This window comes from Triticum urartu, chromosome 2A (assembly GCF_056163025.1).
Source record: "Triticum urartu cultivar PI428250 chromosome 2A, HENAU_Tu73, whole genome shotgun sequence".
In the NCBI taxonomy this organism is placed as follows: Eukaryota; Viridiplantae; Streptophyta; class Magnoliopsida; order Poales; family Poaceae; genus Triticum; species Triticum urartu.
In genome coordinates this window covers 448,808,904-448,834,928 of record NC_141874.1, presented here as the reverse complement: position 1 = coordinate 448,834,928, position 26,025 = coordinate 448,808,904, and the positions used below count along the sequence as shown (strand labels likewise).

Sequence of the window (26,025 nt, the reverse complement as noted above, 5' to 3'; positions counted from 1 at the left end):
GACTGTATTTGAATGAATTTCTTCTGGTTAGTTCGAATTTTAGGCTAGATGTATGCGGATAATGTTGGATGACAGCCTTCTGCATCATGTCCACGGACTGATCTTTCTATCCGTAGATAAATGCAGAAGAAAATTTGCGGATTCACGTTGAAGATGACCTTACACGAGGCCTTGTTTATGCAACCGTAGCCAGCACATAACTGGCCACAGGAATATCGAGACAGTTCGTGGATGTAGATGATCGGGCCTCCCTGTGACGCAAGGGATGACGCCAACCAAACGGAGGAAACGTGGCCAAAGGGAGCACGCAAACGCGACCAAGAGTCCGTGCGAGACGTGAGGTCCTCCGTCGTCCCCCAACCGACAACCGCACATAGACAGCTATACGTGACCCGATCGGAGCCGTCCACCACCCGAACCGACTCCGTGATCGAGAATCCACCAAGCACCAACCACCGTCTCTCTTATATAAGCGTTCCCCTCGCCCCGTTCTCTCCTGCTCCCAGCACCGCCCGTCGCAGGGACGGCTCATCTTCGTTCCGTCGCGGGGATCGTGAGGTGCCAACTATCTCCTTTCTTCTCTTACTTTAGATCTTTGAATTGTTAGATAGAATCATGTATGGTCTACTTCAGATTACCAGTATGGTTTGGTCGTGATTAGGTAGTTGGGTATGATTTCGCTTTTTAAACAAAGCTAGATCTAGATCCAAGAGAGTATATGTTTGTCTTCATTCTTGCCCTAGTACTACGAATTCGATCTATATATGTGTTTGTTTATTCGTTATAAGATTGTTATGGGGATTCCTGGATTGTTGTCTTAAATTCCAAATTATTTCTGTTCCAAATTTGTTATAACTATATTATGGAGCCAAAGTTAGACAACCTTTTGTAGTACGCTGTTCACCTAATCAGGATTTCTGTTCTGAATATTCGTCAACGCCTTTCAGATCTCATGGGTTATCTCTTCTTTTTGATTAAGTGGTGGACGATTCGCCTCTCCAAATACATGTCTATCCCTTAAGCGAAGGGATTTTGTGGCCTTCCGTTTGTGACGGCTGAATCGGTTGATGCGTCAGATCCGTCAGTTTATGCCATCTGCTTCCTGTTCGCATGCCCCTGTGGATGTTTATCTCCGTGGAACGCCACTCCTGCTGGTTCATCTTCACTGGTTTATGATGCCCACGGCCAACGCCACTGAAATCTTCTCAGACGATGGTTGGTGGTTAAGCTGAAGAATGCTTTCTTGAGGCTTTCTTGTCTCCGCAAGGCGCCAGAAGGAAACGGGCCATCCGATATATGGTTTCTGTTTGCCGATCAAATGATGTACGTGTTCCCTTCGGCTCACAAGATGATGCTGGCCTGTCTCCAAACATCACAGAAAGGTAATTGTGTTGGTAAGCTGATGATGCGCATGTGAGCACATGCGTATTGTACTCCTTGATGTACCAGTACATTGGTAGGCCGCTTGATGTACCAGTACATTGGTAGGCTAGGACGGCCTTTGCCATGTCGGGTGCGCTCGCTTGGCAGGCCACGAGACAATAAAAAGTATATTTGGTGGTGTTTGCGGGGTGGAGATCGCACGGGAACAATCTATTTGTTCTACTTTGCCCGGGTTCTCCACCCTGCCATGTGTCTCTGTCCTTCTCCTGTGTTTGATTTTGCGGCATCATCTGAAGTACACCACGATCCTACATAGCAAATATGTCAGACAGGCCTGGGCGCAGCGGTGACTACGTTGTGAGGATCAATTTAACTACGCACGAAGGTACATCTAACTGCTTCTTTCAGCGTTATATCAATTTAAATTTGAAGTGACCCTGAAACATTGGTACCCTTTTCTGAAGGGTCAATCTGAACTGACCTCGTAGTTGTCGATCCAAAAATGCTTGTGCATTTCATCTCAACTAAATGATCAACTGTATAAATGGTGGACCTTCAGTTTGATACAAGGTTGATCATACCCGTAATTTTGTACCCTTGCACCCCGAGAATGAAAATAGGGAAATTCCCACCATCTACTTGCGCAACATGGGCTAAGTGATCCTGAGAACTTTTAATAACTCTGCATATTTATTTTATCTTACCATGCCGTGTCCGTAGTCTTGTGGTCCTAAGAAGGCGAGTTGCTTGCATTAGCTGTTGGTTACCATGAGTACTTCTGTATGTATATACCATCGGAAGACTTGATTCCTTTGTGTACAACTAGTTAGTCTTCGAAATTTATTTGTATACTTAGTTACTGGAGCTTGTCCAAATATTGCTGCTGCATCATACTACCTCACGTGGAAAGTTGGATTCGTTTTGAGGATTACTGGAGGCAGATCTTCATATCTAATGAAGTTGCAGACTAGTTATGATTGTCAATGCCATTTTCGCTCTTAAGAAATGTTGCTAGTGTTTGATATACTGAAACCTGAATTGAAGAATGTGTTGATATATTCTGTAAGGTGCAGGTGCTGCGTCGAGGATGCCTGGTTAGTTACGCAATTTCAGCTCGCTGATTGCCTGCTTAAATTGCAATATGTAAGATTAGAGAACCCAGCGTGCGGTTTTTTCATAGCTTAAAATTTCTTCTGTGAAGACTGACTTGTTATGAACTGTGATTCAATTTATTGAATATTTTTTTACAGTTTGTAATTTAATATGTCTTCTAAAAGTCGTTTCAAGTTAGATTGGATTGGAGAATTTTGCTCTGCATGGCTCGTCTTGGCTTGATCTGAATATATTTTTGATTTGTCAAACAAATCTATAATTTAGTTTGTCTTCTAACATTTGTCTAACAATAGCTATGCATTCTTTTAACCTTTGTCTTAACAAAGTTGTTAAAAACAAAATTATGTAATTTTTTCAGTATAAGCAGGCTTATTCAAAGTGGGTTTGTTTCAAATCAAATTCAATTGGATTGGAGAAGAATCTTGGGGCTGTGCTCGAGTCTGAAATGGCTTGATCTGCATATTTTGTCAACTTAAAAGATTAAAAGATAAAAGATGAATAAATGGTGGATCTTTAGCTCTGAACTGGAAAGAGCATTCTAGCAAACAAATTGCTGGGAATGATGGTTCGACTCCATCAAGATCCTTTGTTTGAGAGTAGTATCTTCTTAGGGGCCATGATGGTATTTGCAAGAACCGGGGCCATTCAATCTCGTCATTTCATCGTGGTCCGTAGACGTGGGAAATACCGTTGTGGCGGGCGGCACATGCCATGCATTGAGAACCTAATCTGTCAACATCTTTTTATGAACGCAAGACCAATGCCCTCTTTATTGAGTTGTTGCGTTCGCCAACATCTTTTTATGAACGCAAAACCAGTGCCCTCTTCTTATTGAGCTGTTGGGTTTGACTACTCCCCCTCACTCAGTTTACAGGGCGTACCTCTAGGTCGTCAGTTTATAACCGTAATACAAGTCATATATTATAAAAAATATATTAATATAAACTTCAGATGTTCTATTTTTAAACGGTATAATTTTTGTGTTATATAGTTTATATTAGGGTGATAAAATTGGTAGTCTAGGTATACACGTAGGACTTGTAAACTGAAGCGGAGGGAGTAATTGAGATGCGAGTCTTGGGAGACGTAAGGTTGATTTCGTTCTTGATGAGCAAATTAAATCCTGTTGGAGCTTGGTGAGCAAATTAAATCCTGTTGGAGCTCTGGGCAACAAATTGAATTGAAAATCTCCAAGACGTGGCTGGTAATCTGGATAGGTTAATGAAATTAGAGCACACACGTTATCTTCCTAAAAAGAAATTAGAGCACACAAGTTATCTTCCTAAAAAGCTTGATGGGGCTCGTAAGAGATTTATCTCTTTCTAAAAGAAATGATCGGTTGACTATTTTATAGAGGAAGAGAATTCTTAGAAAGATGGAAGAGCTCCTTATCAAGGAGAAAATTATGTGGAAGCAGAAATTTTGGATTCATTTTCCCTTTCTTGCAGGCTCATGCAAGGGCTTTATCTCTGTACTCTTCCGGCATAGGTCTGTCCTTGGATGCGTGTGATAAAGGGTCCCTTCTAAAATTTCATATCAACAAACAGGATTCAGGTATATCTCATTTGTTGTTCGTTGATGACAACCTGCTTTTTTTAAACTTCTTTAAGCGGACCATCGATTGAACTTTAGACAATTAAAAATGTTTTGACGATTTATGAGGAGGGACGGGTCAGTTGAGTCATGATAAGTGTGCTTTATTATGTTTGGGAGAGTTGTAGCTTGGAGAAGTGGCCACTATGGTTTAGTGCTGATGGTTTTAGTTATAAATATCTGGGTTTACTAGTGCTAGAAGAAAGAAAGAATACATAAGTTTGACAAGGAAGGCTATGTGACTGGATTGAAAAATGTGCTTATAGTGGGAAGTTTAGATAACATTAGTTATAGAACCTCCTTTAGCCTATGGAATGAGAATTTTAAAATTTCTTTTATGTGAGGAATTATCCTAGATTATTCGGAATTTTTGGTGGGGAGATGAAGAGAACAAAAGAAAACCCATCGGCTAGCTTGGGACAAACTATAAAACAAAGAAAAATCCATTTGACGAGGGAGGTATGGGACTACTTCCCATGAGGATTTGGTGATTATCCTGACAGGGCATCTTCTTGCACGGTCTTTTCATAGGTCGGTGACTCAGCAAGGTATTATGCATGGACTGGAACTTCTAAAAAAAGAGTTATTTGAAGAGCGTTCGATGGATCTAGTATAAATATTTGGATCCTTATGATTTCTAGTCTAAAGATTTTAGCTAAAAATAATAGAACCATGTCAAATGGGTGTCATGAGCAGGTCGAAGAAGGGATGTAAATTTGATCACTCACTCATTCTATCCTCATGATGCCGAAGAAATTCTAAACATGTGTATTCAAGGCTCGGTGGACAAACGATTTTTATTGCGGGTGCATAATCTGGCATTTGAAGCTTAAGGAGCGTAAGGAGGATTGTGGGCAATCAAGTGGAGGCGTGAATGGGGATAAGGAGCTTTGGAATGTCATATAGAAGGCCAATGTCCATCAGAAGATCAGAATTTTGTTTGGCATGTGATATCTAATAGCCTGATGGTCCAGGTGAATAGACTTATGCACCATCTGGCTACTCCGGTGTGCACTCTATATTTGTGGAGTGGAAGATGAAAGCATGTTCCATGGTCTGGTGGCTTACCCTGAGGTGAGCTCTGTGCATGGAGTTGAGTAAAGTGTGGAATATTTCGGGGAGTGAAATCTTTAACTTCTCAAGGCCCGATTGGATGCTTATCTTGTTGGATCAGTTAACTTCTCTATTACAAGAACATACCTTATTCACATTCTAGGGAGCCTGACACTTAACAATTCTGTTTCAAACTTTGCTAATTTTGTGGATAACTATTTGTTGTCGCTCTTGTCTTGCCATTCCAATGTAGAATCGGTCCCCAGTGTCAAAGTTAAAGTAGTAGCGGATGGGATACATACTCCTCATAGTATTCATGAGGTATGAGAACCTCCGCCTTTGGATTGTATTAAGATAAATGTGGATGGTAATTTTGTGGAGAGTATTTGCGCTCCGAGTTTGGGGTTGTTGCCAAAAATTCAGTTGGCGACCTCCTTACCTCCTCTTGAGATTATATTGATAAAGCAGAGCTTCAAATATGTCTCGCTGGTTTGTATATCGATATCACTCTTCATAGGTCTGTTTATTTTGGAAATTGATTGCTCTTTTATGGTTTCTTTCCTAGCACATGATACCCTTAATAGGTTGTCCCTCGTTGATTTGAAGAAGAAGGCTTTAGTCATCACAAAGCCACTTCCAAATTTTAAGCCGGCAAAGATAAACAAGCAGGCCAATGTGGTGGCACACGAGATAGCTAAGTTTAGATTTGTTAATAGATCGAATGGTTTTTGTGTTGAGGTGCGAGAATCAACTTTTGACCATGGGGTATCCATGGTAGCGTGGTCAGAAATTAGCAGGGTGTGTACGACTCGTCGTAGACTTGACAAAGTGGCATGACGATGTTTTTAAATAGGTCCAATCGCCTCGTGGGAGCGCGACCTACGTCCTATGGGAGGATCGTCGAGAGTGGTGCATGGGACACTTAGAGTGCAACCGCTTTTGGTGTCCCACTACTCCTGACTAGTCCGAGCCTTACAAGGTCCCTTGGACTCTGAGCTCTCAGCCTTCGTTTGCCCTCCTGAAGGGGCTTGGAAGGTAAGAGTGATCCTCCACTTGAGTCAACACAAGTGAGAGTGAGTTGGTTACATGTCGGGTGGGGGGGGGGTCATATAGCCTAGGGGTCCTTGACAAATGACCAAGGCTACCAGTAAGGAGGTGGGAGGATAGAACTAGGTAACTTATTGTTGGGAGGTGGACCTGACTTCTACTTCTTGTTGATGTACTTAGTAGGTAGATTGTGTCCTCATCGTCCTTCACCGGTCCCTCTGATGGTTGTCGACGTCTTCCGGAGTCCCCAAGACATAACTATGACCTTTAAGAATCTTTTTGGATTCGAGGACAAACTTTCAAGTCCCCAAGTGCTCCTGTAGGTGCATACAACTTTCGAGGATTTTTTTTGGAATTTTTTTCAGATTTTTTGATGATTCCTTGAGCTTCTTCGCGAAATCCTGGTCGAAACAGGGCATTCCGGGCACATTTTGGACCTCCAAGGCTTTATGAAAAATGCATGTGGCCTCATGGATGAGCTTTTGCATAATTTTCCATAATTACAAGGGCCTCTTCATAAAATTTCCTTTTCTCGTGAAAAAAGGAAAGAAATATCGGTCGGCTGTGGGCCGAATTTTGGCCCATATTAAGCCTTAGTCTGGCCACATCGCGCACAACTCTCCCTTTTTCCTTTTTTTGTAGCCTCTTGCTGGGCCCTGTCGGTTGGACTAGCCCGGTTTCAGCGCGAGACAACGAACGTTCGTGATCGAGCCCATGGCTCCGATATGACGGTCCGGGCAACATCTTCAAATTCCGTATCAAAACCCTAATGAGTCCACCAGAGGTCCCTGTGCAGCAGTCGTTTTCGTCCTGCGGTGATGTCGGCTCAGGCAGTCGGCTGCGCCTATAGAAGAGGCACCCCTAGTTGCTGCGGGATCTCTGGTTGCACCACTACATCGTTCAAGGTGCTGGATCATGAACTGACCCTAACCATTTCAACAAGGAGGGAGCCGCACAATCACAGGGTTAGCCGCAATCAGAACCCGCGGGTGTAGAACTTGGTTTGGCGAAACGAGTTGAGTGACCACGCAGAGCCGACATGGATGGGAGGAGCTCCAAGAACGATCTGATCCAACGTATTTGGGTTTCCAATGCGGCGGGGAGCAGAGGGGAGGAGGGGATCGGAGCGGGGTTTCTGTTTGCGGTGTCGACGTGGACGGGGGAAAGTAGGGAATATCGCAACTGAACCGTCGCTTTCCTTTTCCTTTTTCTTGATTTTTTAGGGCTCCCTTTTCCTGATGAGATCGAAAACGGTAGCTATCCACGGAAACAACACAAACACTCAGCCTAATGGGCCGGTTCCCTCGGCCAAAAAGCCCAATCAACCAGCATACTCTGCTTTTGCCGCCGGAAAAGTGCCCCTTAGGACAGTAGGAAAACGGGCGCACAAATCAGTTTGGACGGCCGAAAACGGTTCGATCTGGACAATGGATGGCCTAGACGTCTAATGGCGTGAGAAGTCGCGAACGTGTATGAGGGAAGATCTTTTTCCGGGCATCCCCCTTTCCATTACTTAGTGCTACTTCTTGATCTTGCGTTAGTTTTTCCCTTGAAGAGGAAAGGGTGATGCATCAAAGTAGAGATAAGTATTTCTCTCAGTTAAGAACCAAGGTATTGAAGGAAATATGCCCTAGAGGCAATAATAAAGTTGTTATTTATATTTCCTTATATCATGATAAATATTTATTATTCATGCTAGAATTGTATTAACCGGAAACTTAGTGCATGTGTGAATACATAGACAAACAAAGTGTCCCTAGTATGCCTCTATTTGACTAGCTCGTTAATCAAAGATGGTTAAGTTTCCTGACCATAGACATGTGTTGTCAATTGATGAACGGGATCACATCATTAGAGAATGATGTGATGGACAAGACCCATCCATTAGCTTAGCATAATGATCGTTTAGTTTTATTGCTATTGCTTTCTTCATGACTTATACATATTCCTCTGACTATGAGATTATGCAACTCCCGAATACCGGAGGAACACTTGTGTGCTATCAAACGTCACAACATAACTGGGTGATTATAAAGGTTCTCTACAGGTGTCTCCGAAGGTGTTTGTGGAGTTGGCATAGATCAAGATTAGGATTTGTCACTCTGTGTGTCGGAGAGGTATCTCTGGGCCCTCCCAGTAATGCACATCACTATAAGCCTTGCAAGCAATGTGACTAATGAGTTAGTTGCGGGATGATGCATTACGAAACGAGTAAAGAGACTTGCCGGTAACGAGATTCGTAGAGGGAATGACGTATGTTGTTATGCGGTTTGACCAATAAAGATAGTCGTAGAATATTTAGGAGCCAATATGAGCATCCAGGTTCCGCTATTGGTTATTGACCGGAGATGTGTCTCGGTCATGTCTACATAGTTCTCGAACCCGTAGGGTCCGCACGCTTAACGTTTGATGATGATTTATATTATGAGTTATGTGATTTGATGACCGAAGTTTGTTCGGAGTCCTGGATGAGATCACGGACATGACGAGGAGTCTCGAAATGGTTGAGAGGTAAAGATTGATATATTGGAAGGCTATATTTGGACATCGGAATGGTCCCGAGTGATTCAGGTATTTTTCAGAGTACTAGAGAGTTACGGGAATTCGCCGGGGAAGTTAATGGGCCTTATTGGGCTTTAGTAGAGAGAGGGAAGAAGGGCCACGAGGTGGCGCGCGCCTCCCCCCCTGCCCCAACCGAATTGGACAAGGGTTGGGGGCGCGGCCCCCCTTTCCTTCTCCCTCTCCCTCCTTTCCCAATTTCCTACTCCGAAAAGGAAAGAAAATCCTACTAGGACTTGGGAGTCCTAGTAGGACTTCCTACACTTGGGGCGCCCCTAGGAGGGCCGGCCTCTCTCCCTTCCTCCTTTATATACGTGGGCAAGGGGACACCCCAAAGGCACTCCAAGATTTGTCTTAGCCGTATGCGGTGCCCCCCTCACTACTACAGGATGCTGCTAACGCGACACTATGATCAGAGACTCTTCGACGAAACTATGTGCGATGCAATAATCACAAACGGTGGTGTGAAAACCCCGTCAAAAAAGGTGCAAAACGTTCGTGATGGAGGATGCATCAAACACGGTTCAAATTTTAGTTGCGTGTGCGATGTAGGGCATACAGTTCAGTTCAATTAACCATTTTTGATGAGGAGGAACAAAAGAAACGGGCAACCAGATGAAGGTGTGTGCGATGTACAGCATACAGTTCATTCGGATGAACTATTTTTGATTAGGCAACACAAAAGAAACGGTCAGCCAGATCAAGGTGTGTGCGATGTAAATCATACAGTTCACTCGGATGAACTGTTTGTGATTAGACAACACAAAAAATGGTCAGCCAGATCAAGGCGTGTGCGATATACGACATGCGGTTCACTCGGATGAACTGTTTGCGTTGAGACAAGATAACATGAATGGTTCAATATAACAAATACCATAAATATTGCAAGATTCAAATTCAAAGATTACAATGCCCAAATTCAAACATTGCAAACTTCATCATTTCTGAAAAGGGATCAGCCGCTGACAAGTCATGTATGGGTTTGACACAATGACTTCCAATTGCTTTGCCATATGCTCTTCCAATACGAAGTTTGGAATTTTTGGAGGCTCTTCCATTCTGCAGTACCTACCGGCTCTGATAATCATACCATTCATCTTTCCTAATTAAATGTGTGTTTAACCTCAGTATCCCCAGCACCTTTTCTCTGGCAAGAAAGAACCTGGCAAGTGTAATCTCTGATAAGGTCCCTCGGTAGGAGTTCAAAGTAATATTTGAGATTTGCAGATCCAGGCATTTGATGTGATTGTCATTATAAACATTATCCACCTCTGGGCCTATTATTATCTGCAAAAGAAGAGAACGTGTTAGTGCCTACATGCAGTTTTGAACACTGCTACACACCCATTTGGTTTGCAGGATTTGTAAAATGCACCAACGTGCCATCTTCGATCTGGCATGATTAACATGGGCATTTGATTACAATCTAGAAACATGTAGCCTTCTTCATAAGAGGTTGGGTTGGATGAAAAATTCCCTAAGAAAACTAGTACAAATGAATCCAAAGGAGAAATGCTTATGGACGATTGTAACCATATGAATGAAGCAACCAATATGGGGTGGGGGTGTATGTCCTAAAATCCTCCAAAATTCCTTCAGAAACTATAGCACATTGTCATTCTAAACTTGGGAAAAGGTGCAAAAAATTGAACTCCCTTATTGTTAACATTTAACAGGAAAGGAACACCACCTCGATATACAACTTCTTCAGGCACGGAAAGCATCTCAGGCAACTGACAACTTGGTCCAGGTTGGGGCCGACAGATTCTAGTGCCAAGACTGCCAAGACCTTCACTGTGCCCAGAGTCTGGGTGAAGCTTCGCTGGATGACAGACGAACATACATCTTCAAAACTAGAAATAACGTTGATATCAAGAAGGAGAGGTATAAGGCGACTGTTGTACCTGAAAGTTGTAGTATTTGAGAGACGAGTAGTCCACCACTTTCAATTTAGGTGCAGAAATGGCATTGATTCTTGTTGGACCTTATTGATCAGCTACAAGTAATCTCTCAAGTGAAGGTGTGTCCTGGATGACCATATTGTGGTCCACCTTTTGTGATCTCTCGTTGCAGCACCAGCAACACACATAAATAGTCCGAAGAGTCCTGGAGGTGATGTGCAAGGTACTTGGCCAATTCATCGCCTAAAGACGAAGGAACTCGAGTGTAGTACAGCCGCCGAAAAGGCGCTCCATGTCATCCTTTGGGATGCGGACATCAACGAGCTCGAGGTGCTTCAGTCGTGGTAGAAAAAGAGCGGGCGCGTCATTAAGGGGGGATGGCAGTTCATGAACTTGGTGATGCGAAGCGTGGGCATGAAGCGGAGCACGGACGTTGGCAACAAGCGCATATGCCCATCATTAGAACTGAGCTTCTCGAGCTGATCTATGGCGGGGGATAGGAACCACTCGTCAAGCTTGGCTCGGTCCTTTCCATTGGAATGGAACTTGCCCGTGATAAGGCCTTTGATTGGGCCATGGTGACTGCCGAGGATCTGGGAGAACGCATCCAAGCTTTGGCGAGAGCCATGAAAGAGCTTGTGGGCGTCGAGGAGGTCCACAGGGGTGAGGAGCCATAGGGGGAGCCACCACTGGGAAAGGGGGCTGTCCTCGCCGGATATTTGATTGGGAGGAGGGATATGATGACTATCAACATATCATCGGGGAGGTTGTTGATGAAGTATAGGCCTACTGGAGTCGCTTGCGGTTCTTTCTCGACCCGCCTCCGCTTGTTGGCAGCCTCGTTCTCCACCTCGTCGGTGGCGACGGAAACCTCTGTCTCCATATTCACGCCGTGCTCCGGTGCTTCAGCAGCCCCGGCGTCGCCACTCCCTCCGATGGGGCATTTCGGCGGCACCCTCATACACTCTGACGGCTTTGAGGACTCAGAGCGGCATCGAGGATGCGGGTGGAGAGAAAGGATTGTGTGTGTGGCGAGGATGGGGGGTGCGTCCGCTCGGCGGCGCCATTAATATAGACCAGTGGGAGCGAGGCGGGCGGCGGTCCAAGGCTGTCTCGCTTCCCGGTGAGAACGACTGCTTAATCTCTATGAATGAAATCTATGCTTAATTACTGAATTTTAGTTGCAAAAAATAGATAGTGCTATTGATTTTTAGCTGCATATTTTGACAAATCGCAGTGTCTCTTGGCTTAGCGCCGAAGTCTGGCTTTAATTTGCATACCGTAATCTGAACCGTTTGCGTTGAAGAGATGCACAGATCCTGCGTTGAACAACTTGTACGCTTCCCGGTGAGCCTGCGCACTGGACTGTGCTCGCACGCCTCCCGTTCAGTCAAGCAGCTGTCCACACGGCACCTCCTATAGACATTAAAACTAAGACATGTGGCGTCACATGAATGGTTAACAGAATGCACATGGTTTGAATTATACAAATGTTTGAGATATTAAAGTGGCAACTATTTTTTCAAAATGCCTTTGTTGGCTGTCATTATTCGAGTGCGCCTTCTCTCAAAATGGACACGAAAAATACCACAGCATGTCGGGTGCCATTCCATGATAGCATGCCAAGTTTCATGAATTTCAAACGAGCTTTAGATTTACTAGAATTAAAAAAAGTATCTCAACGTTTTGTCGGAATCAATGGTGCCTTGGTGTTTGAAATTCATTCACATTTTTTGCATGGTACCTAAGCATGCACCCAAGGACACATAATTGATTTTTAAACCAATTTATATGCACTGGAGCATGTGCTTGTAGTTCAAATTTGAATTATGCACATAAAATGCCTAGAAAACCCAGTTAATGTATAAAAAAGGCAAAACGAACCCCGAAAAATTCCAAGATTAAACACAACACTCTTGTTGTTCTATGTTGGAACTGGAAATTTTTTGAAAGCAATAAGAGGCAACGGATATCATTTCGTCCCCAAAGGTGGCATGTTCCCTACCGAAACCATCACGCTTGTTGTGAGAAGCTTATACCCAAACCCGCCCCAAATGTGACAATTTTTTTACCACGACATGTTGATGCCGCTCCATGATAGCATGCCAAGTTTCATGAATTTCAAATGAATTTTGGATTTACTAGAATTTAAAAACCAGGCATCTCAACGTTTTGCCGGCAATCAACAGTACCCTGATGTTTGAATTTCATTCCCATCTCTTGCATAGGACCTAGAAATTCACCCAAGGACACACATGTGATTTTTCAACCAACTTTGGTGCACTGGAGCATGTGCTTGTAGTTCAAATTTGAATTATGCACATAAAATGCCTAGAAAACCCAGTTAATGTATAAAAAAGGCCAAACGAACCCCAAAAAATTCCAAGATTAAACACAACACTCCTGTTGTTCTATGTTGACACTAGAAATTTTTTAAAATCAATAAGAGGCAACGGATATTGTTCCGTCCCTAAAGGTGGCACGTTCCTTACCGAAACCATCATGCTTGTTGTGAGAAGCTCTGCTTTGTGAGAATCTTATGCCCAAACCTGCCCCAAATGGGACAAATTTTTTACGACGACATGTTGATGCCGCTCCATGATAGCATGCCAAGTTTCATGAATTTCAGACGAGTTTTGGATTTACTAGAATATAAAAACCAGGTATCCCAACGTTTTGCTGGCAATCAACAGTGCCCTGGTGTTTGAAATTCATTCCCATTTCTTGCATGGGACCTAAGCATGCACCCAAGGACACATATTTGATTTTTCAACCAATTTGTATGCACTGGAGCATGTGCATGCATTTCAAATTTGAATTATGCACATAAAATGCCTAGAAAACCCAGTTAATGTATAAACATGTCCAAACGAACCCCGAAAAATTCCAAAACTTAATAAAACACTCCTGTTGTTCTATGTTTGCACTAGAAATTTTTTGAAAGCAATAAGAGGCAACATATATCTTTTCATTCCCAAAGGTGGCAAGTTCCGTACCGAAACCATCACGCTTGTTGTGAGAAGCTCTGGTTTGTGAGAAGCTTATACCAAAACCTGTCCCCAAATGGGACAAATTTTTTACCATGGCATGTTGATGCCGCTCCATGATACCATGCCAAGTTTCATGAATTTCAAACGAGTTTTGGATTTACTAGAATTTAAAAACCAGGTATCTCAGTGTTTTGCCGGCAATCAATAGTACCTTGGTGTTTGAAATTTGTTCCCATTTCTTGCATGGGACCTAAGCATGCACTCAAGGACACATATTTGATTTTTTTAACCAATTTATATGCACCAGAGCATGTGCATGTAGTTTAATTTTGAATTGTGCACCCGAAATGGCTAGAAAACCAATTTAATGTATAAAATGTCCAAACGAACCCTGAATAATTCCAATTCTTTTACGACACACATATAGTTGCATGTTCACTGCAGATAAAAGGTCTAGCAATTCAAACAGCGTCCATTGACATTGTGATCCCATTATGTAATTCAAATCAAGTAGATCCCGCACAATTTATTATCACCACCATGTGAGATGTAGTACAAATATCTTGGAGCACCGTCGGTGTATAGTACGCCTATGGCTTACGCGAGAAGGTGCGTCGGCTTCAGTCCACAGCCGGCGTATCAAGCACACTTGCTCGCTCCCCAAATACTCCCGCCTCTGCATCCCTCACAATCTCGAAAATATTACTACCTTGTAATCTCGAAAATATCTAGCGTCTGGAAGATTTTAATGTTTGATAGCACACGATTAGTATGTGCAGACCGTGTGCGATGTTTGTTACTCCCGCACTGCTTTAGTCCCTTCATTCAAATTTTCAGTAGCCCCGGCGCGGAGGGCGTTAAGGTGGGCCCTGAGGATGAGGAGATCGACATCGACGAGTGGAGGAGTGCCTTCCCCAACGACCCCGACGACGTTACAGACCCGGACCTGGCTCGCGGCACACCGTACATGACGAGGAAGGATTGGCTCAACCTCTACTTCGACCAAAAGTAGTTTAGCTTAGTTTAAATTTATGTTTTATGTTCGGTTATGCAAAACTATCTATGTTTATGTTTGAATGCATGCTACTTTTGGTTGAACCTGGTTTGAACTTGATCAAATTGAAGTTTACAACCTTAGGCCCTGTTTGGATCGCCGTTTGTCTTTTGAATACACCTGTAAAAAAATACACACATGCGCCAGTCGTTTGAATTCCGGCTGGAATTTGCACAGCGGCCAATAACTTACAGGTGTAAGTTATACACCTCCGTATTGAAATACAACCATTCCAAGCACGACCTTAAGTTTAGGGGATCGACTAAGTTCAATCCTTTGACTTTTTAAGGATCACCTAGAGATGTCCTTATGACTTGTTTATTTCAGTTCTTCACAATGTGATGCTCTATATGTGCAACTATTTGCCATGCATTTCAATTTCATCAATAACAGTTTCAACAATACCACTATGAATTACGATATTTGGTTGTTGTTAAGGATATTGCAGTTAACATGCCTTTTCGTTTTTTTAACAATAACTATTGTACCGTAGACCTGCACAATACCAGTTTGAATGACTATTTGCTTGTTTTTAAATGTTATGCCTGATGCAGTTAACACACATTTCCACTTCATGTTTTGCTTAACTAGCGTGCTTAAGCCTGCACACTGAAGCTATCATTTGTAGATTATGTTGTCTACCATGGATATATTTGGTTGATGTTTAGCCTGTTGTGCTTAACATGCCTTTATATGTACTCATGCAGGACAATATTGAGAACAATATTGTTTTCCATCAAGGTTAGTTTCATCGCATTGCTTATATGTACTCACTGTTCAGGATATCGGTAGCTGGTACCATATAGCCTGGGGCTGATAAGGGATTAATCATCGAATCAGACATTTCACCGAATATATCTGTAACCCATTTATCAGTAGGTTAAATAGGGCCACATTTAATATATCCGAGGCTACATAGCAACGTGCATTGTATTGAATGACAAAATATGCAATCCCAGGCTACATAGCAACAAGGAAGAGTGTTACCTTAATGTTCTGACGATATCTAGATATACATGTAATAAAATCTTATATAATGGGATGGAGAGAGTGTTGTACTATATCATTTTTCAATTGTAGTTTAGCTTCTAATATTAACTTGGTGCTTTTAGGTACATATATCATTGCCAAAGATCCACACTTCGACCCTTTCTGCGTATGGGGCAATGAGATATTCATGAACCAGCATCAAGTGAGGAAACTGATAAAGATTGTTATTAAAATGGGTCAAAAGATGTCAATCGAACTATTTGTTTACACTTTATGCAAGACAACAGTGAACTGCAGGATGGTAAGTAAGAACCCTGTAGCCTTCTTTTTACTGCCCGTAATGAGTTATGTTAGATGACAATATCTGAATCTTTTTTCCTTTGCAGTGGATCCTGAAGCAGTTTACTCAAGATTACCTCTCAAACTACATGATTGGCGGCCGGCCATCACAAGGGGTTGGACTAGAGTCCTGCATGCCTTCTGCATCCAGGAGAGCACAATAGGGCCATTCTGCCACACCTTGTTCAACAACCGGAATGTCTGTTGCCTCTTTCTTTACCATCTGTAATAGTACAAGTATAGAACCCTGGTTCATCATTCTTTATTTGGTGCTTATGTAATTCTTAAACATATGTACCTTGAATCGAATAATGCATTGGTTGTTTGAACCTGATGGACATGAATAAAGCTATAGCCTACTTTCAAGTTTAAATTAGGTACAATTTTAAATAGCAACAATTAAATTAGGGCGAAATTACGTTGTGCAGGTCATTACGGCACACACGGTTGGTAAAACACAAATGTTTGCGATATACACCATAATCCGAGATGGTTCACAGAGAGGAAATGTGTGCAAGCATGCACATAGTTGTCATTTGCAAAGCGTGTGTGATGTCATACACTATCACATACGGTGTGGGAAAACTGAATGTGTGTGATTGTCTACCTATCGTACACAGTTTATAATCAAGAACTGTTTGTGATGTGCCAGGCATCGTAAAACTCCCGTGCTTGGAATCTGCCTGGAAAGCTCCCGTGCCTGGAATCTGCCTGGTATTAGGTAAAACCACAAAAATTCGATTGCGATGTCAATGCGAGCACAAACAAGTAGCAAGGATGAAGCGTTTGGGATATTCGAGATATCGGAAATGGTTATATAGGGACAACTGTATGCATCAAGGCTCCCTATCCCCGACGGTTTCTGGGTCGTGTGGGAAGGACCCCGATATCGCCCACACTCACTTGGCGACGGTTCCAAATCCCGTGGCGGAAAGGGGTTAAAAACTGTTTGTATAGCTCCAATGCGTACCAGTGCCTCCACAGTTACACACCTCGATCATATCGTCATAGTGCTTAGGCGAAGCCCTATGCCAGTAACTTCATCATCACCATCGCCACGCCGTCCTGCTGACAGAACTCTCCCTCATCCTCAACTGGATCAATAGCTCGAGGGACGTCATCGCGTTGAACGTGTGCTGAACACGGAGGTGCTGTACGTTCGGTGCTAGGATCGGTTGAATCGCGAAGACGTTCCACTACATCAGCGGTGTTACTAAACGCTTCCGCTTTCGGTCTACGAGGGTACGTGGACACACTCTTCCCTCTCGTTGCTATGCATCTCCTAGATAGATCTTGCGTGATCGTAGGATTTTTTTTTGAAATACTGTGTTCCCCAACAGTGGCATCCGAGCCAGGTCTATGCATAGATGTTATATGCACGAGTAGAACACAAAGAGTTGTGGGCGATAATAGTCATACTGCTTACCACCAATGTCTTACTTTGATTCGGCGGTATTGTTGGATGAAGTGGCCCGGATCAACATTACATGACCGTGTTCATGAGACTGGTTCTACCGACGTGCTTCGCACACAGGTGGCTGGCGGGTGTCTGTTTCTCCAACTTTAGTTGAATCGAGTTTGACTACGGCCGGTCCTTGTTGAAGGTTAAAACAACACACTTGAAAAATCGTTGTGGTTTTGATGCGTAGGTAAGAATGGTTCTTGCTAGAAGCCCGTAGCAGCCACGTAAGACTTGCAACAACAAAGTAGAGGACGTCTAACTTGTTTTTGCAGGGCACGTTGTGATGTGATATGTTCAAGACGTGATGAGATATAAATTGTTGTATGAGATGATCATGTTTTTTAAAAGTTATCGGCAACTGGCAAGAGCCTTATGGTTGTCACTTTATTGTATGAAATGCAACCGCCATGTAATTGCTTTACTTTATCACTAAGGGGTAGCGATAGTCGTAGAAGCAATAGTTGGCGAGACGAAAACGATGCTATGATGGAGATCAAGGTGTCTAGCCGGTGACGATGGAGATCATGATGATGCTTTGGAGATGGAGATCAAAGGCACAAGATGATGATGGCCATATCATGTCACATATTTTTATTGCATGTGATGTTTATCCTTTATGCATCTTATTTTGCTTAGTACGGCGGTAGCATTATAAGATGATCTCTCACTAAATTTCAAGGTATAAGTGTTCTCCCTGAGTATGCACCGTTGCTACAGTTCATCGTGTCGAGACCACGTGATGATCGGGTGTGATAAGCTCTATGTTCACATACAACGGGTGCAAGCCAGTTTTGCACACGCAGAATACTCGGGTTAAACTTGACGAGCCTAGCATATGCAGATATGGCCTCAGAACACTGAGACCGAAAGGTCGAACGTGAATCATATAGTAGATATGATCAACATAGTGATGTTCACCATTGAAAACTACTCCATCTCACGTGATGATTGGACATGGTTTAGTTGATATGGATCACGTGATCATTTAGATGACTAGAGGGATGTCTATCCAAGTGGGAGTTCTTAAATAATATGATTAATTGAACTTTAATTTATCATGAACTTAGTCCTGATAGTATTTGCATGTCTATGTTGTAGATCAATAGCTTGTGTATAGCTCCCTTGTTTTATTTTTGATATGTTCCTAGAGAAAAATAAGTTGAAAGATGATAGTAGCAATGATGCGGATTGGGTCTGTGATCTGAGGGTTATCCTCATTGCTGCATGGAAGAATTATGTCCTTAATGCACCGCTAGGTGACAGACCTATTACAGGAGCAGATGCAGATGTTATGAACATTTGGCAAGCTCGGTATGATGACTACTTGATAGTTTAGTGCACCATGCTTTACGGCTTAGAACCGGGACTTCAAAAACGTTTTGAATGCCACAGAGCATATAAGATGTTCCAAGAGCTGAAATTGGTATTTTAGACTCATACCTGAGTCGAGAGGTATGAGACCTCTGACAAGTACTTTGCCTACAAGATGGAGGAGAATAGCTCAACCAGTGAGCACGTGCTCAGAATGTCTGAGTACTACAATCGCTTGAATCAAGTGGGAGTTAATCTTCTAAATAAGATATTGATTGATAGAGTTCTCTAGTCAATATCACCAAGTTACTGGAACTTCATGATGAACTATAATATGCAAGGGATGACGAAAACGATTCCCGAGCTCTTCGCGATGCTAAAATCGACGAAGGTAGAAATCAAGAAAGAGCATCAAGTGTTGATGGTTAACAAGACCACTAGTTTCAAGAAAAGGGGCAAAGGAAAAGAAAGGGTACTTCAAGAAATAATGGCAAGGAAGTTTCCACTCCCGTGAAGAAACCCAAAGCTAGACCTAAGCCTGAAACTGAGTGCTTCTACTGCAAAGGGAATGGTCACTGGAAGCGGGACTACCCAAATACTTGGCGGATAAGAAGGATGGCAAAGTGAAAGGTATATTTGATATACATGTTATTGGTGTGTACTTTACTAGTGTTCATAGTAACCCCAGGGTATTTGATACCGGTTCAGTTGCTAAGATTGGTAACTCGAAACAGGAGTTGCAAAATGAACAGAGGCTAGTTAAGGGCGAGGTGACGATGTGTGTTGGAAGTGATTCCAAGGTTGATAAGATCACCATCGCACACTCCCTCTATCTTTGGGATTAGCGTTGGAACTAAATAAATGTTATTTGGTGTTTGCATTGAGCATGAATATGATTGGATCATGTTTACTGGGATACGGTTATTCATTTAAGTCAGAGAATAATTGTTGTTCTGTTTACATGAATAAAACCGTCTATGGTCATACACCCAATGTAAATGGTTTATTGAATCTCGATCGTAGTGATACACATATTCATAATATTGATGCCAAAAGATGCAAAGTTGATAATGATAGTGCAACATATTTGTGGCACTGCCGATTTTATCATATTGGTGTAAAGCGCATGAAGAAACTCCATGCAGATGGGCTTTTGGAATCACTTGATTGTGAATCATTTGATACTTGCGAACCATGCCTCATGGGCAAGATGACAAAAACTCCGTTCTCCGGAACAATGGAGCGAGCCACTGACTTATTGGAAATAATACATACCGATGTATGCGGTCCGATGAGTGTTGAGGCTCGTGGCGGGTATCGTTATTTTCTAACCTTCACAGTTGATTTGAGCAGATATAGGTATATCTACTTAATGAAACACAAGTCTAAATCATTTTGAAAAGTTCAAAGAATTTCAGAGTGAAGTGGAAAAGCATCGCAACAAGAAAATAAAGTTTCTACGATCTGATCGTAGAGGTGAATATTTGAGTTACGAGTTTTGGCATTCATTTAAAACAATGTGGAATAGTTTCACAACTCGCACCACCTGGAACACCACAGCGTAATGGTGTGTCCGAACGTCGTAACTGTACTATATTGGATATGGTGCAATCTATGATGCCTCTTACCGATTTACCACTATTGTTTTGGGGTTATGCATTAGAGACAGCTGCATTCACATTAAATAGGGCACCATCTAAATCTGTTGAGATGACACCACATGAACTGTGGTTTGGCAAGAAACCTAAGCTGTCATTTCTTAAAGTTTGGGGCTCGATGCTTATGTGAAAAAGCTTCAACCTGATAAGCTCGAACCCAAATCGGAGAAATGTGTCTTCATAGGATACCCAAAGGAGACTGTTGGGTACACCTTCTATCACAGATCCGAAGGCAAGATATTCGTTGCTAAGAATGGATTCTTTCTAGAGAAGGAGTTTCTCACGAAAGAAGTGAGTGGGAGGAAAGTATTACTTGATGAGGTAGTTGTACCTTCTCCCAAATTGGAAAGTAGTTCATCATAGGAATCAATTCCAGTGATTCCTACACCAATTAGTGACGAAGCTAATGATGATGATCATAAAACTTCAGATCAAGTTACTACCAAACCTCGTAGGTCAACCAGAGTATAGTCTGCACCAGAATCGTACGGTAATCCTTTCTGGAAGTCATGTTACTAGATCATGACGAACATACGAACTATGAGGAAGCGATGATGAGCCCAGTGTTGGGGAACGTAGTAATTTTAAAAAAAATCCTACGCACACGCAAGATCATGGTGATGCATAGCAACGAGAGGGAAGAGTGTTGTCCACGTACCCTCGTAGACCGTAAGCGGAAGCGTTATGACAACGCGGTTGATGTAGTCGAACGTCTTCACGATCCGACCGATCCTAGCACCGAAGATACGGAACCTCCGTGATCTGCACACGTTCAGCTCGGTGACGTCCCTCGTACTCTTCATCCAGTTGAGGCTGAGGGAGAGTTTCGTCAGCACGACGGCGTGGTGACAGTATGATGAAGTTACCGACGCAGGGCTTCGCCTAAGCACTACGACAAATATGACCGAGGTGTGTAACTGTGGAGGGGGGCATCGCACACGGCTAAGAGATTGTCTGTTGTGCCTTTGGGTTGTCCCCTGCCCACGTATATAAAGGAGGGAGGAGGAGGCCCGCCCTAGAGGGGGTGCACCAAGTGTGGGGAGTCCTACTAGGACTCCCAAGTCCTAGTAGGATCCCCTTTTCCTTTCCGGAGTAGGAGAGAAGAAAGAGGGAAAGAGAGAGAGGAGTAGGACAGGGCAAGGGGGGCGCCGCCCCCTTGCCCCTAGTCCAATTCGGACCTATGGGGGGGGGCATGCACCTCCTTCCCTTTGGCCTGCCTCCTCTATTCCCGTATGGCCCAATAAGGCCAATACTTCTCCCGGCGAATTCCCGCAGCTCTCCGGTACTCCGAAAAATGCCCGAATTACTCGGAAGCTTTCCGATGTCCGAATATAGCCTTCCAATATATCGATTTTTACCTCTCGACCATTTCGAGACTCCTCGTCATGTCCCCGATCTCATCTAGAATTCCGAACAAACTTCAGTCATCAAATCACATAACTCATAATACAAATCGTCATCGAACGTTAAGCGTGCGGACCCTACGGGTTCGAGAACTATGTGGACATGACCGAGACACATCTCCGGTCAATAACCAATTGCGGAACCTGGATGCTCATATTGGCTCCTACATATTCTACGAAGATCTTTATTGGTCAAACTGCATACACTACAAAAAAATACACTTCTGTGATGATACGTGTTTGTCACAGTAGGTCGCGTTTTATGTCATGCATGTACATCCATGACGATTTTATGACAGAATCAAGATAGTCATACCTGTGTTGTCGTAGAAGTGTTCCATGACATTACCAAAATTATCATCATGGAAGTGCCCACTTCCATGACGATAAATCGCGCGTCACAGAAGTGCTTTCGTCAAGGGTGACCGACACGTGGCATCCACCGTAACGGAACACTGTTAAGCTATCGGGTCGGATTTTGGATCCGATAACCTGTTAACAGCCCCGACCAATGGGGATTTTCCATGTGTAAAATCATCACTGGCTGGAGGAGACACGTGTCAGGTCCGCGTTGGCACAGGTGTCACTCATCCAATGGGCGAGACGCGCCTATGATATGTTGACACATGGACTGGCCCATCAAGTTTAAATGGGCCGGCCCAACTGAAGGCCCACAAGATTTTGTGGACCATAATGGGCCGGCCCAGCTAAAGGCCCACGAGATTTTGCATACCATAATGGGCTGGCCCAGCTAAAGGCCCACAAGATTTTGTGGGCCATAATGGGCCGGCCCAGGTAAAGGCCCACAAGATTTTTGTGTGTCATAATGGGCCGGCCCAGCTAAAGGCCCATGAGATTTCGCCGACATTAATGGGCCGGCCCAGCTGTAGGCCCACAAAATTTTGAGGACCCTAGTAGGCCGGCCCATTAACTGGCTGCCATGTTTTGGGCCAAATGCCGGCCCATATTTGATCCGGTCCATTAATGGCCTGCCACGCTCCGGGACTAATAGTGGCCCATATGAGATCCATCCCGTTAAAAGCCTACCACGTTCTGGGCCAAATTACGGCCCAGATCAGGTCCGGCTCTTTAAGAGGCTTTGGGCTCAATTATGGCCCATATCAAATTCGGCCCGTCAACTGGACACTATGCTTTTGGGCCCACTTGCTAAAGACCCACTTAGTAATTCGGCCTGATATTAGTTTTGGCCTGTTAAGGGCCCATTTAACATTTCGGCCCTATATTAATTTCGGCCTGTTAAAAGCCCGTCATATAGTTGGGCCTAACTATGGCCCGGTTTGCATCCGGCCTGCTCGCAGCCAATATCTGATTGGGCCAAACAAGGACCGAGACAATTTTGGCCTGTTAAAAGTCTATGATTTGATTCGCACAATCATGGGCCGGGGTTCATTTCGGGCTGCTGCCGGCCCATGAGCTGTTCGGCATGTTTCAGGCCCAACCTACATCGTGATTGCATGATGGCCCGATTATGTACCATAATTTTACGGTTTGGCCGGTTTACTACGAAGACAGGATATATATACAGTAAAATAACTGCAGCATCGTGAATAAGAAAAAACCTAGACTATACAATAAAGAAATTACGACATATTACATCCACTGGGCATTAAAGTTCGCCACTATGATAATAAAGCACAAGCAGACAACATATTACATACATTGGGCATCAAAGATCGCCACCAGTGCAAATAAACACGCCGACATAATAATATACAAAACCGACAACACTTCAATAGAGTTCAAGAAAGGTTAGCCCTGCTGGGGAGCTGCAGCGCAAGCAGCTGAGCAAGATGATGAGACTGCGCTTGTTCAACACTTATATCTTCCTCACTCTGAAAGATAAACAAGCAGACAGATGACAGGTTTTGCACATAAAAGTATCAATGCTGACAATTCATCACATTTCTTACTGACGAATAAAGTGACACAGTTTAAAATTGCATTAACACAATATGGTATTGTTCAAGTCAAGACATGGCCGGAAATGACATTGTGAAGGAGTTGGCAGCTTCACGACACCACTGGATTACAGATCAAGAACTCATAAGTATCAATGGTTAGTGTGCTGTCAATTTATACCATTTCAGATTGGCAAATAAAGAGACGGTTTAAATAATAGTAGAATGATACGACATTGTTCATAGTTAAGACATTGCAGAATATGACATTGTGCTGTAGTGGGTAGGTTCACCACACCACTGGATTACAGATGAAGAACAGAAGCATACATGCAGTGCAAAAGAAGATCACTTGCTCTGTATAGTTTAATTTACATGGTATGAAGAAGGAACTTGGTTGTAAAACTAAAAACTTAAATTGAGAAAGGACAAACTTTTGTTTATGAACTACATAATAAACTTTAAACAAGCAATTTGATGCAAACACCAAAAATAAACAGCGGTTGCAGTCATGCCTAACCAAATATATACAACAAAGTTTGAAGGCTTGAGATGGACAAACTTACATTACTGGTGAAGACAGGCTCTATAAAGGCCTTGTCCATGCTGATGGGGGGGGGCAATTCAAGAAGTTTGCCACAGAATCTTCTTCAAAAGCATTGCCTTTATTCTACATTTTGTTAAGAGTAAATATAGATGTGATAATATACGAAAAATGGAGAAAATTTAAGATAATATGAAGAGTGCTGCTACATAACCAAGTAGCTATAAATGTAAGTGCAGCGATACAGGCAAAAGGTACAGCCAAGAGCAATGCACAACTAAACTTCTTCAATACCAACCTTATGGTAAGAGTAATATAGATCTGATGTGTAGAAAATGGAGGGCAAAGGAAAATAAGCTGCAGAGTGATGGTACATGAACAACTACCTGTCATTATAAGTACACTGATAAAGGACATCATTCACTTACAAGAACAATGCAGAGCTAAAGAAACATTGGCATTGGATATATTCTACACTAATGTAACCATTCATACAGATCAGATAATCTGGAGCGAACAATTGATAAGCATGCTATCATGCATATTGCTGTCACAGGTATGTATGCAAGTATAGTGATACAGGATAACAGGTACTAACAAGAGCAAAGCAACGGGCAGCATATTTGCGATATCATGTCATTCTTGTCAAACCGGAATTCTTCTTCGAGCAGATTTCCTGCAAAAAAGATCCGTAAGGCACATGCGGAAAAGTAGAAGTTCAAATTGTCATGTGATTTCATAGACAGTACCTCATCCTGGGAACAAGACCAGTGCATAACAAGGTTTTTCCATTCAATGTCTTCTAAATTTAGCACAGGAGACTTCACCAAAAATTCGTTTATAGACTTGCCATCAAAGTGTGATTTCCTCAGGTAACACCGATACTGCTGCAATGCTTCCTTGAAAAGCACAAGCAAGCTTTGCTCGTCATGACTATCCAGATTGACCCTCGCCCAGTTACAACAATGTAATGTAAATCATTGATGTGTTCAATCAGCAGAAAACAGGAAAATAATAACCATAAATAATAGCACTTACATGTAAGTTGGACAGGAAGATGTGAAAATGGTGTTTGTCTTCACAATAATCTTCCCATGATGGGAATATATGCACGTAGTCCCTAAAAACATTGAAAGCATTGTCTTTTAAACTTGGAATAAATGGAATGGGGTTCCAATCTGTAGGAATTGGCCGTCTCTGCAGTTGGGATAGGTCTTCAGCCGGTGGACTTGCTGTACTTTTTGCTGGAGTGGGATTTTTCTGTGGTACAACTGGTGCTATGGCAAATGAAATCGCTATACCTTTTGCTGGAGTGCAGGTCCTGTGTGGTGGGGCTAGTGGTGTGGCCAGTGAAGTATGGATACAGTCTGCTAGAGTCGGTCCTATGTTTTGTGTCACTGGTTGTACATCCAATATAAGTGGGGTGCTGTCTGATTTCTTCGGCACCACCACATTTTTCAAGGACTTTGCTGGTGCTCCTTCAGGTTCGGCAATCACCCTCTTCCTTTTTTGATGTCTGATGCACAAGAACAACATTTGAGTGAAAAAACATGGTATTATGACAGATGGAATATGTATTGATAATGGATGGGCATGGCATCTCAACATATATGATGAGTAAACTAAGCAGATGGCGGTGCAACAAAGTAGAAGAAATGCAAGGTACCCGCAATCAATAAAACATTGCCAAATTAGAACAGGCACCT

General features: G+C 43.0%; 2 long non-coding RNA genes across 2 annotated transcripts; both read left to right on the top strand.

Moving 5' to 3' along the window:
- Positions 1–265: 265 nt before the first annotated feature.
- Positions 266–2,696, top strand: LOC125538083 (uncharacterized). Its single transcript, XR_007296231.2, has 2 exons — positions 266–558; positions 948–2,696. It is a non-coding gene; the product is annotated as an uncharacterized LOC125538083 (long non-coding RNA).
- Positions 2,697–3,803: 1,107 nt separating this feature from the next.
- On the top strand, positions 3,804–5,345 carry LOC147985425 (uncharacterized). The gene is made up of 2 exons (XR_015616697.1): positions 3,804–4,050; positions 4,786–5,345. It is a non-coding gene; the product is annotated as an uncharacterized LOC147985425 (long non-coding RNA).
- Positions 5,346–26,025: the final 20,680 nt, after the last annotated feature.